At 36.9% G+C, this 18,680-nt stretch overlaps 1 protein-coding gene across 16 annotated transcripts in view; it reads right to left on the bottom strand.

The window, feature by feature from the left end:
• The window catches only part of DMD (dystrophin), a 2,162,139-nt gene that overhangs the window by 628,692 nt on the left and 1,514,767 nt on the right, over window positions 1–18,680 (bottom strand). Inside the window, exon 1 of one of the 16 annotated variants that reach the window (XM_077887793.1) lies at window positions 4,128–4,280. The exons of the other annotated variants lie outside the window; for them this stretch is intronic. The gene's annotated coding sequence lies outside the window, so the exon portion shown is untranslated. Of the gene's footprint in view, window positions 1–4,127; window positions 4,281–18,680 lie in introns of those variants that run through there. 16 annotated transcript variants of the gene reach the window in all.

Below are 18,680 nucleotides of genomic sequence, written 5' to 3'. Positions count from 1 at the left end.
ATGACTAATATATGAAATGTACATAGAACAGTGCCAGAAAATAACAACCATCTTAACAGTTTCTGATACTGCAGGTAATAATGTTAGGTATTACTATTTTTATAAATACCCAATAAATAAGAAACACAGTGATGAACAAATAAAATGAGAAGTTGGAGATGAGGAGCAGAAATATGTGAAATATTTGGGAAAAACTCAAAGTTCTTTGCATGGCCCTGTATTTACTAAAGGGGGCTGAGCTTGTTGGTGTGAATTGATACTAAGTACCAACAAAGAGCTGGGTAATAGAAGGTGAGTGAAGCGGGGAACAGAATGCCTCATCTGGTTTAAAGTTCATGGTCTTTGAAGCCTACTACATCCAGGAGACAAGTAGCAAATAAATAGGGGACTACATTCTTTTTTTTTTAATTTATTTTTTTATTGGTGTTCAATTTACTAACATACAGAATAACCCCCAGTGCCCATCACCCATTCACTCCCACCCCCCGCCCTTCTCCCCTTCTACCACCCCTAGTTCGTTTCCCAGAGTTAGCAGTCTTTACGTTCTGTCTCCCTTTCTGATATTTCCCACACATTTCTTCTCCCTTCCCTTATATTCCCTTTCACTATTATTTATATGGGGACTACATTCTTTAGAAGAGAAGCTATGAGAGAAAGCTCTAAAGGACAACATCTCAATGGGAGACCTGAGAGCCAGGGACAGGGAGGGAAAGATTCTAGGAACATAAAAGAAAAGTGGGCCATGTGGGCATTCCATTCTGAGGTGGCTATAAATTACTTTTCATGGTTGTATTGCTTTCTGCACTTTTAAGGTTGTTTTTTTATGCGAGAAGATGGTGAGAGAAATGGAAGGATGCCTCCTATATCTTAAGCTTCTCAGGGACAAGTGTTATATCTGCGCATGGAAGAAATAATCTTGAACAAGGTAGAGAGAAAGTAAAAAAGTAGGGTGTCAGAATTAAAACTAATGCCAAGGAGTAATGACTGAAAAACAATGATACTGAGGAGAAAAAGAAGAAACTGTTCTTTGAATCTCTCTCACTACTCTGAGGCTCCTTCTAGAAAGAATGACATATAATCAGCTGCAGAAATAGCATCTTGTGATCCAACACTTCTAGTAGGAAGCATGGGGGCCCATGCTTTAAGATCTAAAAATCTTAAAAGGGATTCCAGGAGAGGAGCCGAATCCCTGAAGAGGATGCATGGGTGAGGATAAAAAAAAAGAGCTAAATTAAAACATCACTGGGAGAGCTAACTGCTGAATGCCTGGCTGGCTAGAAAATATGGACAAATTATTCTTAAAATAGACACACAACAGATACTGAGGTAACATACAGCACTTTGGGATGATTTCAAAGTTCTGGGAAGCGTCAGACAATGTTTTGTTTTTCTTTTTTCTTTTCTTTTCAAACTTGACTTATTGAAAATTTGACCCTCAAAAGAGAGCAGGAAGACTTTTTTTCTAGATTTACTTCTGACTAACAAAGAAGTGCTTAATGAAGTGGAAACAGTCATGTCATCTTCAATTTCAAGACAGTGAAAGATGAGAATACAGAGAATTATCAGATTTCAACTGTTTTGAAAAAAGAAGTCTACTGAAAAGAAAGGCTGGTGCCAGAGACTGAACAACAGAGAATGATTCAAGATGACTAAGAAGTACAGACGAATGACACTGGAATGATAATACCACAGAGTTCTCCAATGAGGGAAAAGAAAGAAGTGACACCAAGTACAAAGTTGGAAGAGACAGATTTACAGGGAGATGGAAAGGTCAGCAACATAGCCATGAGTATACCAGTCATTGGCAGGGGGTCCCATTTATGGACCAGTCAGGCCCTTCATTGCTGGTCTCTTCTCCTCCAGCACTCAACATCTGAAAACACCTCTACAGTGATGAGAAAGGGATGGGAAACCGGGTACCCTGTGCTCACTGCTCCAGCTCCTGTACCTTGCACAGGTAGTGGAATACAGTAGGTGCTCAATTGATGTCCTCTCAATAAATGAATGAATCTAAAAAACAAATCTGTGCACACTGAGCCTTCCAGTAGATTTTGAGGCCTTCTAACACAGGATATTCCTAAAAGACAACAACAACCTCGAAGGTGGGTTCCTTGAAGATTAGAACACATAATATTTCTAGGATCTCACTGTTCAGGTCATTTTAACTATTCTCAGAACAAGAAACTAATGGAGGAAGAGCCACTGCTTGGGGAAGGAGGACCAAATATTAAAGAGAGAAAAAAGAACCAACCAATTTTTTTGTTCCCCACTTTTCAGTTGAGGGGATAAATAGGAAAGACCACAGGATGAAGAAGAAGAGTGTAAAACAGACTGTCTCAGATCAGACTGTTGGATTTCGATCTTCATTCTGCCATTTCTTAGCTGTGGAACCCTAGGCAGGTTACTTAAGCTCTCTGAATCTCAATTTATTCCTCTACAAAATGGCAATTAGAATAGTACTTCTCTCACAGACAGCTGGTGTTAACATTTCCTAGATATACAACCTTGAATGAGGTTATAGGCATTTTGAGGTAAGGGATTTTATTCTGCTCGAGAAACTGAGCTTTTGTGAGCCTCAGAGTATTCACCTACCTAATGGGGAAAACAGTACTAATCTCATGAAATTGTTCTAAGTATTTTATGAATTGATACATGTACATCTTCTAGCATTCTCCTGCCAGTAGGTATACTGTATGTATGTGAGTTTTCTTTTCTTTTTCCTTTTGCTGCTCAAACAATGTTTACTGGCTATTGACTTAATGAATTAGCGTGCCATTCTAGGCTCTTTGAACTAGAATTCATACTCCAGCCTCTCCTCCCTCTACTCTGCCCATGCACCGCGTCCCCACCCCCGCAAACATCTCAGTCTCTATTCCATATATTCTCCAATCAGCACTGGCCATTTCCTACTTTTGTGCCCTTCTTTTTTAATTTTTTATTTAAATTCAATTTGCCAACATATAGTGTAACACCCAGTGCTCATCCCATCAAGTGCCTTCCTCATTGCCTGTCACACAGTCACCCCATCCTCCCACCCACCGCCCCTTCTGCAACCCTTTGTTTCCCAGAGTTAGGAGTCTCTCATGGTTTGTGCCCTTCTAAGCAAACTCTTCTCTCCTTTTTTCAGACAAATATTCCACTTCCTTTTTCAAATCACAACTCTAGATTTCTGTGATTTATGGAGAACCAGGGTAAATGTATAACTAAAAAGTCTTCATGAGGCATAGAATTACATTATTCTTTGAAGTCTTAAACACTTTCCAGTCCTTATCATTTTACTACTTAAATCTAATGATCACTAAGAAGGACAAAATCTTATCCCATTATTAGGTGTTTATTTGTTTGCTTGTCTAGTGGCTAGAGATCAGCAATTGATAGTAACTGAGAGCTGGATTCTAAACTCAGAAACTTTGGGTCTCCAAAAGTAGAGAAATAAGTGCTATCACATAAAGTAGAAAGAGGCTAATTTCCATCTAGTTCACATTTTATCAAGGCCAATTCTATCTAGAACACTATTTAAAATAGTTCATTTTTCCTAAAAAAAAAAAAAAAAAACTTGTCTCTAGATCCATGCAGGTATTTTTCTTATTTTTTTTTTAATTAAGCAACATGTTTCGAAGGAGAAATTTTGAGGTCCTGAGAATATTTCATTTTATTATGTATACCATATTGATTCATACTGTATTTTCAGATGCCTTTACTTTTATCTAAAAAGAAAAAAATGAGATTCCTTCTTTTCCACTGTCATGCTACTAGAAAAATGAGCAAATCACTTTATTAGGTAAAATGTGGGCTGATCAGATCTGTAAGGGGGTACTTTCCCAGACTGAGCAACAAAATCTTGACTCTAGAGGTCAGGGAGGGATATTTAGTCCCCCCAGAGTTTTCCAATAACTCCATAATTTAAAAGATGGGAAGAGAATTTGTTGAGAATTCTCTTAATTCATAATCATGATCAGGTAAGGAGTTAGGATACATAAACAACTACACAGAATCTTACACCTGAACTTGTGCGATGAGTTTCTAGGTTCTCCCTAAGGAGCATGGGGGAATGGCTTCCCCTCCAGCCAGCAGGTACTCCTTCCTCCATGCCCTGTTTAATACACTACGGTCTGATATGCTTCCCTGGATGTCAGCCCCTTGCCTCAAGTCATTGTCCAGGGTCACAAGGAGTTGACCCTGGTAATGGCTGCTTCAGATCTCAGCTTCCCAAACCACTATGGAGACCAGGGTTACTCGTCTCAAGTATGCTGGGTGAAGCATCTCTTCCAGGATGGGGTCACAACAGAAGAGAGTTCTTATGATGTCACACAAGCGACTGTCCTTCCAGCAAGAGATTCTGTTGTATTTCTTGCTTAACTAGTTCATGTTAGAACCACATATATTACAGTGTATATCATTAAGCCAAAGGAATATACACATCATATACCTGTATAGAGAGATGTACACAGGACACACAGAGCCTGTACTGTCTGACTACTGGTGACTATAGCATAATGCATTTCCCATGCATTTGTTAGAAAATTAAACATCTCTACTGAAAACTGTGTTTTCTTTCCAAAGCCAAGCAGACAGAAACTCAAGCTCAAAATAGCTGAAAGGAATTGAGTTTGGCACACTGGAATAGTAGCATGAATAACAGTAGGTGTAATATACTATTGCAAACCACAGTTATTCTCTGAGTATTCTGTTAATTAAAAGGTGTTGGCTTTAGGAGGCAACTCTCATTTTTTCAAAAGTGTTTGAAGAATATTTCTCTAGTCTACAAATTTAATTGGTTTCAGGGGTATATGATTAGTCAGACTAACAGCTTTACTTAGAGCTTTAAAGGAGCTACTAAATCTTTTTAAAAACACACACACAATGTGTTTGGCATACTTCCTTTGAAGTGTTCACATGTGGTTTTTCTGTAATTCACAGGTCTCCTTTGGTTGATAAAAAAAGCAAGAAGCACATATTCTATGCCCTGCTTTGTTGTGTGAATGTGGGTAACATTTTGGTTTTCTTTACTTTTGTAAGTGAAAAGTCAGTCAACTGACTAAATGATAAAGTATTGGACTCACACTAGCAAAAATACTTAAAAGTATCATTCTGTATAGGTGAGCAGACTGCCTTAAAGTTCATTATCAATTATAGGAAAGATTTTTCAGCTACTTGCATATTTCCAATAGATGAAATAACTATTCTCCATATAAACAGCATTGGGGAATACTTTCCTTTTTGAATAGTTGAGGGAAAGCACGTGGCTTACTGAAATATGTAAGAGTTAGAGGGTACATGTTAACAAAGTTAAAAATCATGCATGGACTCAAAACTCTATTGTGCATGGGCAAGGAACAACCTCACTTCTTGGCTCTAACTATTTGTCGTTTGCAGGTCCAGGTGGAAAACTAGAAATAAATGTTACAAATCCATAATCATTTACTTTTGTCTATATCCTTTCTTACTCTAGAGAGGAAATAAAATATGTGACTCAACTATCATCAATTATTTACATTTTAGCACAATAAGGGCTTGTGCTATCCATGTCAAGGCCTAGAGAATCAGAACTCAAGGATTCATGTTACCCACTTGTATTTCTGGATTTTAGGGAAAAAACTGTTAGATGTGGGAGCCCTAGACTTTTGAAGCTCAGTGACACTACTTTATCATTTTTTACCAGATTCTTTCCCGCTATTAAGAATATAATCCAAGTAGAAATATTGCTGCTACTGGGAAGGAAGAGAGATTACTACCAACACTATAATCACTATCACTTACTCAGGGTTTCTTATGTGTCAGGCAAGGTTATCTATAAGCCCCGTTTTACTTAATTTTACCAAACAATATTCAGTGCAGGTATTCTCATTTTGCGGAAAGGTAATACTTGCTCAAGATCTCACATTAACAAGTGACAATGTGAAGACAATGTGATTAACCACTACACATATTTCTAAAAATGATCTGGTCATCAGATACTTTTTCTAAATGTCCCATTCAGTATCAAAAATTATTAACTACTCAAATGCTTTTGACTCCAAGAGCTATAGTTCACAATATATAGTACCCACAAAATACATCTAATATCCATTCCAGCTGGGGAGAAATCACCTTGAGCGAGCCATAAAAACATGGATTATAGCAATGAAGTGCATCCGGCTTCCTCCCACAAGTTCAATATTATTCTTGAGGAATAACTCCAACCTGACTTCACCCAAATGTATTCTTCTTTCACTAATTTGAGAACAGTAATAACCCTAGCCTCTTCTTTTTTCAGTTTGCATCTTCTAAGTGCTTTTCTATAAGTCACATTATATAAATTCTTTCCATATGCATTCAGTAAAAAGCCAGGTTCTCAACCTTAGCACTACTGACATTTTGGTACAGACGTTTCTTTGTTGTGTGGTGCTGTCCTGTGCACTGTAGGATGTTTATCAGTATCCTTGGTCAGAGCAGCTTCTCAGTTGTGACAACACATCATGTTTCTGGACATTACTGAATGACCTCTGAGGGGAGGAAATTTGCCTCTGGTTCAGTACCACTGATGAAAAGCTTTTTCATTTTCCCCCATCTCCCTTCCCTCCCTACTGTGTGTGTGTGTGTGTGTGTGTGTGTGTGTGTGTGGTTCATATACTAGTTTAGCATTTTTACTGGACATCCTTTATGCCTATCCAAGTCTGTGCTTTCTTATATCTCAGAAGTATTGGTTAAGTGAAATTTTTAAGCGCTTCTTTTATGTACATGATATAGAGCAGACACTGAAGAAACAGTAAATATCCAAAGCTATAGCTGTCAGGGAACACTGAGTGATATTACACAAGAAAGGCTTTGGTGATCAAAATAAAAGTATCTCTGGGAGAGAATAAATGTCCACAAATTCTTTCCTTTCTTGCACCTGGAGCCTTGTAATAAGATGTTTCAGATTCTCCCAACAAGTGCTATAGTGTATTTCTCTACTACTTGAATATGGATTGGCCGAAGGACTTGTTTTGGCCAAAAGAATATTAGTAAACATGACACAAGCAAAGGCTTGAGAAATGCTTGGATATTGGGCTATGCTTGGCTATCCTTTCACCACTATGTGAACTATGCTAGCCTACTGAATAATAATAGGCAAGTGACCCTATCATACCCATTGTTTCATCTCATAACCAACAAGTGCCAGACATGTGAGTGAGGCCATCAATTACCAGCTGACCATGAATACATGAATGAGCCCAAGTGAGACCAGTAAAAGAACCATCTAAGATAAGCCTGGCCCAAATCAGACCCAGAAATTCATGAGCAACATATAGGATTCTTATTTTGAGCCATTATCTTTGGGGGTAGCTAGTTACAGGGCAGGAGATAAATGATACAGCATCCATTTCTGCCTATTAAAGACTTGTATCCAAAACAGGCTTTCAAATGCCCCTCTCATTGGTATAGAAATCAAACAAATGCTGATGCAGCAAAAAGAACACAGCTAGAAAGAAAGTCTTCAAGTTTAAGTGTGAGAGACAGAATCGAAGATACACAGTCATTCCATGATTCCTGTAAATGAGGCAGCCGGCGTTTTATAAGATATTTGAAAGGCAATGCCTTTAGTAAAAATTCACTTTTAGTGTACATTTAACTTTGCAAATGAACAAGGTAGAGAATGTAATAAAGAGAGCTATGAAACAGGGAGCCTAGTGCAGAAGACAAGGGAAGAAAAACCAGACCAGATCGTAATGAAGAGCATGCTATTGATAAAAGATGATCAGCAGTTCCAAAATCCATTTCTCCACTTGGGTATAACCAGCTAGGGAAAACTGTACAGTTCTCATTAGAGGAAATATATTGCTTTTCTACTGAAAATGTTAGCACTTTAAAAAATTCCTGAACTAAACAACCCAATCTGTTGTTTATTTATTTTTAACAGAATTGCTCCTACTTGAATATTAGAGATATGATTTTATAGCCAAACATGAGCAAAACCAGGTAATAAGCAGCACTCTACACAATTCAGTCTAAAGGACTCTCTTATTTTGGAGGGTAACTTACATTTTTATTCTAAGTAGCAAAATAATCAGCAATGAGTTTTTAATATTGCTATATGTGTGCCATGCCTTCATAAGCCTCACTCACAAGATGAGGCCTGCTGCTTAAGGTGTTAGATTAATCTTTTCCTTCCTCACCAAAACCAGTGCAATGTCTGATACACAGTAGGGCCTCAACCAACATTTGCTGCTGTTATCAGATTAGAAAAAAGCACAATATACTAAGCAGTGCATTAACATTCAGGGATGGGGCTGTATATACATAGAGAGACAGAGAGACAGAGGGAGGTGGGGAGAGGCAGACTGATTCATTCATCAGAGTTTTAATCTGGAGTTTCATCAAGCAGAACAAAAACAGAAATCATTAGCTCCAATGTAAATGAAGCAGTATTAAGTAGTCATAAAATGTAGATTCTTTTTGTTCTGAATTCATAACACTTTATTTTTCTACAGAACTTTGAACAGTGTAAAAATGTCTTTTTAGTAATTTTCTCTGTTGATGCTTCACCACAACACTGCAGTCTGGGCAGGGAGAGCATCATTACTACCAATTTGTAAGAGAGGAAACTAAATTTGGATAAATTAAAATACTTTTCCAAAATCAAGATGTAGTAAATTAGATGGAAGTTTCCAAGCAATCTATGTTTTAAGAATGAAGGCTTGGACTTGAGTGATTAAAAGGGAATTCATGAAAAATAAATAACCCCAGTAAAAATCTGCAAAGGAGCTGAATAGACATTTCTCAAAAGAAGACATATGAATGGCCAACAAGCACATGAAAAGATGTTCAACGTCAGTCATCATCAGGGAAATGGAAATCAAAACCAAAATGAAGTGCCACCTTACACCTGTTCAGATGGCTGCTATGAGAGAGAGAGAGAGCAAGAGAGTAAGAGAAAAAGAGAGAGAGAATATTTGTTGGTGAAGGAATGTACAACGGTGCAGGTGCTATGGAAGACAGTATGGAGGTTCCTCAGAAAATCAAAAACAGAAATACCATATGACCAGGATATTCCCACTTGTGAATCTATATTTAAAAGGATTGAAAATAGGATTTCAAAGACATAGAGATATTTGGACACTCCTCTGTTCATTACAGCATTATTCACAATAAGCAAGATCTGGAAACAACCTAAATGTCCACTGATGGATTAAAAAAATGGGGTGCGTCTATACAATGAAATATTATACAGCCTTAAAAAAGAAAAAATTCTGTCATTTGCTACAGTTTGTTTTCATAAGATGAACAATCTAGAGATCTTTTGCACAACAATATGCATACAGTTAATTGTACCATATACTTTATTTTTTTTAAGATTTTATTTATTTATTCATGAGAATGCACAGAGAGGAGAGAGAGAGAGAGGCAGAGACGCAGGCAGAGGGAGAAGCAGGCTCCATGCACCGGGAGCCCGACGTGGCATTTGATCCCAGGTCTCCAGGATCGCGCCCTGGGCCAAAGGCAGGCGCCAAACCGCTGCGCCACCCAGGGATCCCCTGTACCATATACTTTAAAACGGTTAAGAGAGTGAGTTTTGTGTTACGTATTTTTTTGTTATGTATTTTTTTTTGCCACAATTTGAAAAAGTGAAATCCCTGCACCAGGCAAAATAGGAACATTATTCTTTCCCTTCCGAGTTAAGGAAGTTTAAAAGGGATCTTTGAATACCAAAATAAACACCATCTTATAAATAAGAGTGGTTCTGATAGAGGCACCTCGGTGGCTAGGTTGGTTAAGTGTCCAACTCCTGATTTCAACTCAGGCCATGATCTCAGGGTCATGAAATCGAGCTCCGTGTTGAGCTTTGCGCTCAGCAGGGAGTCTGCTTCTCTCTCTCCCTCTGCCCCTCCCCCTGCTCGTGTTCTCTCTCTACCTCTCTCTCTCTCAAATAAATAAATAAATAAATAAATAAATAAATAAATAAGCCTTTTTAAAAAAGGGAGAGTGGTTCTGATACACTAAGACCCAGTGGAAAATGACCAGTTCATTTTTCTGTCATTACTATTCCTTCATATCCTCTTTGTAGCATTTGTGGAGTAATCAGAATATGCCAAGACCTACCTGTAGTGGATACTATGGCGCTCCATTGAGTTCTCTCCTGGAGTAGATGGACCCCAGATACTAGTAGTAATGACTGCTAATAGATTATAGCTGCATCTCTCCCTGTGGCTTGCTCTTAGCACTTGGATACCAAGTTCAAGCCCCTGAACCTCAACTGAAGACAACCCTGAAGAACAAATCCAGCTCCAATGCTTCCTGTTGGACTGGTTTACACTACAGCAGCAACTGCACTGTGGGTCAGCCTCTCCCCTCTGCCCAATACTCTCCCTCTCACTTTCTTGTCGGTAGATCTACCAAGAATACTTCCCAGTAAACCTTCTGTATGCAGCTTTTGTTCTCAGAGACTGCTTTCCAAGGAATCCAACCTAAGCCACAGTTCCTTTGGTCTATATACATAATAGTTTATTTCTCATACCTAAAAGTAACATGATGTTTCTAGCCATTCAGTCTTAGAATAATATTTAAAATTATTTATTATTATCACATGCTATAATATTCAATATTCAACTGAATGCTTTGGAAAATGATTTTTAAAAATCATGCAAAGGATTGGTAGCATATTTCTTGCTTGCAGGCTTACAAAAAGTTTTGTACTCTTTAGTTATACTTGAATTTCAATTTATCATCTGAGTTGCTGTTTAAGATAAATCTAAACACATCCTATAGCTAAAACCCCGAAGAGTTTGACAAATCCAAACACTGAAGTCTTGAACTCTGTCTCCATAATGACATTGGAAATGTAACCACTCCCTTGTGTTGGTTTGAGGTGACTGTGCTGGGCTAAACTTAGCTTTTAAAGTTCTGGGTCATTAAACACGTTATGAACTGCAGGTATGGCAAACACACCAACCGAAGTAGTGAAAGTAGCTACATCAAAATCAATTCATGTTTTCATTTAACTTGTAGAAAAGCACACCATGCCCACAAGTGCAATAGCTACCAAATATACAATAGGAACCAAAATTCAAAGATAGAAAACAAGTACCAATTATGTAGGAAAAACTGCTTATAACAAGCACAAAAATAAGATTGTGATGTGTTTATTTAAATCATGCCCACCAAACCATCTCAAATTCCTTTTCAAAGTAGAATAATAAATAAAAACATATTGTTCAGTGGTTATAAATCATGCTATTGAAATGGCAAGACTCCCAGGAGCAACAGCATGGCAGTTTTCATGCACATACTTGCTATTGCCTTGGACTTGAATCTCATTGTCTTAATCTTTTGGATGAATGGGTTTCAAATGAAGATGTAAAGAGAGTCTGGGAAAGCTGTGAGTCTGTGGTTTTTGAAATAGGAACGTAGCATACTTTGTTGATTTAAAAAGGTCTGTGAAGCTGTACTGTTGTAGAGCTGGTTTATTCTAAAATCTCTTATTTTTGCTGCTGAAGATTAGGAAATTGCATCAGATTAGGACTAATGTTAATTCCTCTTAAAAAAAATCTGTAAATCGGGATCCCTGGGTGGCACAGCAGTTTAGCGCCTGCCTTTGGCCCAGGGCGTGATCCTGGAGACCCAGGATCGAATCCCACGTCGGGCTCCCTGCATGGAGCCTGCTTCTCCCTCTGCCTATGTCTCTGCCTCTCTCTCTCTCTCTGTGTGACTATCATAAATAAATAAAATTTAAAAAAAAATCTGTAAATCATTTAAACCCTACTAATACCAGTACTTTTTCCATGATGGCAATGTTTTACAGAAAAAATATGGGCGGGGTGCCTAGGTGATTCAGTGGGTTAAGTGTCTGACTCTTGATTTCAGCTCAGGTCATGATCTCAGCATCACGGGATCGAGTCTCACATTGGGCTCCATGGCTCAGTGTGGAGTCTGATTGTCCCTCTCTCCCTGCTCCTCCTCTGCTCACATGCACACATACTCTCTCATTCTCTCTCAAATAAGTAAATAAAGAAAAATCTTTTTAAAAAAATATGGAATTACACCAAATTTTGCATTTTAAAACATTACTTGAAAATAAACTTCTAAATAAAATGAAGTTGTATTTAAGATTCAAATATTTTAACTCAATTACACAGTCCACATACTATTTTTTTTTCATTAGGAGAAAGGTAATCTTTAAAACTGATATTTCCTTTATCCTGAGATATTTTGGTAAGAACTAGAAGTAAATATGTATTTCCTCTATTGTTAATATTATTTTAAGATCAAAAGATATGGAGGGGGAAATTTTTCATTAAGTTACATTCCAGAATCTCTAGCTTGTTAGGTAAAAGTAACAAGCAAACTTAATTGAAACATTAACTCCTCTCTAGGGCTTATCAAACTAGAGAAAATAGAAAATAGAAAGCAAAGTAACTACACAGTTTTGAGGAACATATACATGTACATATAGTTTTAAGTTGGTAAAATTCTTTATTTTTGCCTTGTTACATGGTAGAAAGAATGAAAAAAGTCACCAAAGTTGCTTTTCCTACTTCACCCTCAATCACAGGCATGATTATGCTACTCTTAATAATGGATTGCTACTTTCTAGGACTTTAATACATAAAGTACACTATTTGTGCAGTATAAAAACCTCAGCAGAAGCAAATAGCTATGCAGGAAGGCCAAATTCCAAAAAAAAAAAAAAAAAAAAGTATGGCCTACTTAGTACTTGGAGCCCGACGTTCCCATTCAAGTTGCAGTACAAATGGGACAGAAGAAAGAGCATACAGATCAAACGCAGAGACCGTATGGCTGAGATGGATAATCTTTGTGATTAACAAGGGGGCCTCAGGGCATCACAACTGGGTGACTTTAACAGGTGAGACAGTAACAAGTCAGAGCTCTTGGATTTATCTATTTTCAGGAATGATCTTTTGGGCCATACTGATTTGGATTCTCTTATCACCAAATTCCAAAAATGAATAAGGAGATCACTCTATAAAAATAAGTTATCAGTGACTTCATTTCCAATGCCATGTAGTCATAGAAACTTGAGAAGATTTTCAGAAAAGTTAACCTATTTTATATACCGATGATCATAGATGTTCTATCTGGTAGCATCTCAAAAGCTGTGTCATTAAAAAAATATCCCATCACTTAGCAATTAACAAAAACCAAGGTCCAAAGTGTTGAACGGTTTGTCCAAGATTCCCAACCCTCAGCTGGCAAGTGACTAGATGAGGACCAGATCTCAGGCCTATGACTCCCCAATTTAGTTATCTTGTTACTGTGTCAGTGGTTTACAGTATTATGAGCATGCCTTTAAAATCTCAAATATAATTACATGCCTATGCATAATAATTGTGTATCTAGTATGCATAGACTGAGAAAAAGTGACAAAAATCAATTGATTCTGAATTTGATAATACTTTAATATAACTTTGCATTTTATTAATTGCAGTAGCATTCACATCACTCTGAAAATAGGTACTACATATATGCGGGAGACAAATCACTTATTTGATCCACAGGCAATACTTAATGTGCTCAGAGATTAGAGAAATCCTTTCCATAATTCTAGGAAATCTCCATTATCTCCAGCCCCTAGGCTGAGAACCTGTTTTTTTTTTTTCTTAAAGATTTTATTTGTGAGAGACAGAGAGAGGCAGAGACACAGGCAGAGAGAGAAGCAGGCTCCATGCAGGGAGCCCAATGTAGGACTCGATCTCGACTTGGGACTGGATCCCCAGTCTCCAGGATCACACCCTGGGCAGAAGGCGGTGCTAAACCGCTGAGCCACCCAGGCTGCCCAGCTGAGAACCTCTGTAATGTCATCACTATCTCACAATGCTACTCTGATCAACTATCTTCAAAACTCTCATTCCTTCCTCTTACAATTGGTTTCAGTTTCAGTGTTAACTAACAACGATATTGTAATCATTTGAAGATGGATAGTGTCAAAGCCAGAAAAAACTCCATTTTTGAAATGGTTTATTAGTTTTATAAATTGGAGCAGACTCGGGTATCTGGGTGGCTCAGTTGGTTAAGTGTCTGCCTTTGGCTCAGGTCATGATCCCAAGGTCCTGAGATTGAGCCCCTGTCAGGCTCCCTGCTCAGCAGGGAGTCTGCTTCTCCCTCTACTGTGCCCCTCATCCCTGCCCCCCACTCATGCTCTCTCTCTTTTGCTAAAATAATAAGCTCTAAAACAAAATAAATTAGAGCAGACTCAAGATTGTTAAAATAACAATACTCTCACATTCTGATATGCTTTTCTGAATGTGAGACAAAAGGCACAGTCAGAGCTGGAACACTTGAGTCTGGTTATCCTGCAGTCAGTTGCACTCACTTTTATATATGCTGGCCCCTGATGTGATTACCTTCAACCAGACAGGTGATTGACACCACCATGGGTAACGAGACTGTGCGCTAGGGATGAGACAAAAATTAAGAAACACCCAAGGACCATGTCTAAAACCTTGAATTTGTCTCCATTCTACTTACAAGAAATTATTTTCCACTACTTACCCCAAGGGCATATGTTGTCTCAGACTAGCCAATCTCTTCCTGCAGTATTCAATATGCCTTCTTTCTTTACAAAATAAATTTGTCCAAGCTATTCCTCAGATTTAACTATCTCCTTCACTTACTCTAATCCTTCTTATTCTTTATGATCAGAATCTCAACAGTGTCAAGACACTGTTGACAACATGAATTACCCTGATGGTCCCCTTTTCTGAAACTCTATGTTAATCACAGTCTTCATGTAAAAAGTTTCTATGTGTTTGATTACATAGTTCCTCATATTATTCTTTATTGCACCAATTATAAAATTCTAGAACTGGAAGGAATTTGTGGAAATTTCAATGCTGAACTTTAAAATCTGGCACCTCTGAGCATTGTAAAACTTATATTGAATTGCTTTACATATAGTTTAGTAGACCCTTAATATTCTCAAGAGGTGTGTTCAAGAGTCCTTGCAAATCAAAAAGCAGATGTGTGTGATCAGCTAGGCTTACTTAGGAGTTAAGGGATTTACCTCTGCCCAAAAGTTTCTCAGAACATGAGATCAGTGCTAGAAGCTTTACATATTTTAACCACCCAACCATCCAATGAAGTAGATGTTATCAAACCTACTGAAAATAACCACATATCATGGACTTTCAGAAAGCAATTTTCTATCACTTCATGTGAATTATTTATCTCAGGACAAAAATGTAAGGTTTCCTACTTATATAATGAAAACCAAATTGCATCTGTTATTTTAAAAATTATTTCTTAGTCTCTAAAATCATTCCTGATTATCTGCCCTAAAGCAAAATTGTCAAAATATAAAAAGATTTTAAAAATATTTTTATCATTAGAAATCAACATGGGGATTTAATTTTCATTTAGAATATTTTCCAAAAAGAAATAACGAATTCATAAATAAGAAACCTTTTCTCATGTGAATCTGGTAGAATGAATTCAGTCTAATAGAATGGATTTCATTCAAATATTATTATTGAATAATTACTAACTTGGTGAAAGGTTTGAACCAAATCAATAAGAGAGACCTGTAGATGAATGCATTGATATATTTATTTCCAGGGCATTTTAAGAAATATAACCGAGTTGTTTTTATTTTCATTAAACTGTGAATATAATTCATAACAAAGGAAAATTATATTCTAGATACACAGGAAATACTAAAGGGGTTACTCTTTAGGGTTAAGTGCTAAGGAAGTTACCATATGCAGGTTTTCCTGACAATTATATATTTTGAAAGAAAAAATTCTAATATTGTATTATCTGAGATACAGTTGGACTGGTTTAGAGCAAAACTAGGGTATGGGAAGTGGTATTAAAATTGATTGAAGGTTATAGTATATGTCTAAAATCTTGGGCATCATTAATAAAGCTCACTCTCCTTGGTCTTATTGCTCTATTCATATCCTTTCTGGAAGATAAACTACCTCAAAATTCAAGACCTAATAGTAATATACTATTATTGCAGAGTTGCTGTGAAACATTCCTGGGGCTGTGATGGGAATGATTGAGAGGACCACTAAACGCTGAAAAGTGGATGTGACCAGGGAATAGCTTGGCTGTTTGCCAGGGTAAGAAATAACTTGATATCGACATTAAGCAGCAGCTGAAGAATCTTTTCATAGTTTAGGCACTTTTTCTAAATCCTCCAGTTATGCTTCACTGATTAAATTATTAAGAACCTCTGATTTAGCTGTTTCATATTTTAGATGTGAATTGGAGATGTTTTGAAATGATTTCCATTATTCATGGTTTCTTGTTTTTCAAAATTAAACTTATAGGATGCTGAGATAATCCCTTTTTATTAGGTCTGCAGAAAATGAGAATACACTAAAGAGCAGAATTGCTGTATGAAAGTATCATTTTCCTTGACAATATCTTATGATGATGAGCTTATTATGATTTTTTTTCTTAGCTGGGCTATATATATCCCAATTACTATCGTTACACCAATTGTTAAAAATAAAAAAAAAGTGGCTCCTACTAACTTCCAGATTTAGGCCAAGATAAGATTCAAGGAAAGGTCAAGAAAAGGACAAGACACTAAATTTAGGAAGAGCCTCCCAATGTGAATGATTACTTGTATATGATTAACTCTCTTTTAAAAATCTTTCTCATTGTCACCTACTTTACACAGAGCTTGAAGATAAGATTGCCTTTCATGGGTTCATTGGGAAAATATTAACTATATATCTTTGGGCCCAACATTATGCCAATGGTGTGAATACCATGATGTCCCTATACCCACTCTGCATTTCTCTTTCCTAGGAGAATTCCAATTCTCTTCAGACTTCCATAGACTCCGCCTCCAATTCTATAGGTGGATTTAAATTCATTTGAAGTCTAGATTCGAGGCCAATCAAGATAATCCCAACCTCTTTACTTTGGTTTAAGGAACTCAAATTTTAAGTCAATCAGTCCATAACATCACTATGAATATTATGGTACAGGAATAGATTTTTATATATATATATATAAAACCTAGATCGATTGATCTGGCTGGTAGATAAATCCCTTAACCTACTCTTCAGGTAAGAGATTCTGCTTCTCACAGTGACAAACAATCATGTTGCCCCGTTGCTGATGGCAATCATCTTGAACACTGGAGAGACAAGTGAGGAGGTCAGAGCTGACATGAAGTGAAAATCTGAATAAAGAAAATCATATAGAAAGGATGTCAAAGCTCTGTTTGTACTGCATCTGGAGTCTGCTCTAATCTCTGAACTTCCATTTATATGAGATTATATCCTTATTGTTGAATCTACTTTGAATGGGCATTGTCTTTCTCTCAGTCCAAAACATCTTAACTATTAAACACATCACCAGGGTTACAAAAAAAGACATTTTTCTTGGATTTAAGAAGTTTCTATCTTAGTGGGAGACATACACTCCAACAACAAATTTTATCCTAGAGAAGAAAGAGAATTATTGTACAACCCAAAGTAATACAATCAGCATGTTAAGAAGTAATGAACTTCCCATGTACAAGATAGGTTGAAAGAAATAGGAAGACCAATGATGAGGCTTTGCAGATGATCCCTGAAACAAAATGGTGGAGCTGAATTAAAAAGTTCAGGGTTGTTTGACTTATGACGGGATCAATAGGATTGGTGATTGGTTGTGTAAAGTAAGAAATGAAAAAGGGCTAGAATGACTCCTTGATTTCTAAGTTGGTGGATAGTAGTACCACCCACCCAGAGAATATAGTAGGAGGAGTAAATTTTCTGAAGATAATGATAATATCAAATTCAGGCACACTGAGTTTAAAGTATGTGTGGAATGGCTAAGCGGTAGCTGGTTGGCAGGTGAAAATATGAGTCTGGAATTTAGGAGAGAAGTCTGAGCTAGAGATAATCACTGGCATAGTTTTAGTAGTCTTTCTCTTACATTCTTTAATATGCTGAATTGGTATTAAAGTGATTTTAGATGGTATATTTTGGGTTATATGTTTTTAACTATAACTTTAAAAATACAGAAGAAAAAATAAGAATTAAACAAATTAAAATACAGAAGAAATTTGACAATAGTTACAGCATGGGATATGACAAATTAGAATAGATGCCAGCTACAAAAGGATGTAGACTTGGGAGGGGTTAAGTCCTGGGTGATATCAACATTTAAGGGGCTGACAGAGGGAAAGAAGTCAACAAAATAGGAATGGCAGTGAGTGACCAGAAAGTCACTGAAAATAAAACTAACCCAAACAAGAGAACATCCGACCTCAAAAACTAAAACAAGAAAGAATTAAAATTGAAAAGGACTGGGTGATTCTTGGTTAAGACTATCCAAAGCACTGAGGATAAAGTTACAGAACCATAGCCAAGAGCATACTAACAATGAAGTCTTGCCTAGAGGATTAATACAAATTATGTCTTAATACTCAAGGTAGAATACAATTAAAAATTTATATATACCAAGAATGCTGGGTCAAAAGTGCATATAAAATGAAATGAACTGATCTAATATACTTATAATTCATGTCAAGAGGCAAATAAACCATAAAAAGGAAAAGAATATAGAAACTTAGAAAACCAGTGGATTTCTAAAGAGTACATGTGACAGGACAATAAACACTGGTAAGACAAATATTTTAAAGGATTTGGGCTGGCAGATCCTTTATGTCACACAAGATGACAAAGGGAATAAAAAATGAGGGACTGGGAACAAAAATCAAAGAAGACAAGAGACATGTTTGAATGAAATATAAAGAA

This window comes from Canis aureus, chromosome X (genome assembly GCF_053574225.1).
Source record: "Canis aureus isolate CA01 chromosome X, VMU_Caureus_v.1.0, whole genome shotgun sequence".
In the NCBI taxonomy this organism is placed as follows: Eukaryota; Metazoa; Chordata; class Mammalia; order Carnivora; family Canidae; genus Canis; species Canis aureus.
This window is presented reverse-complemented; position numbering and strand designations above follow the sequence as displayed.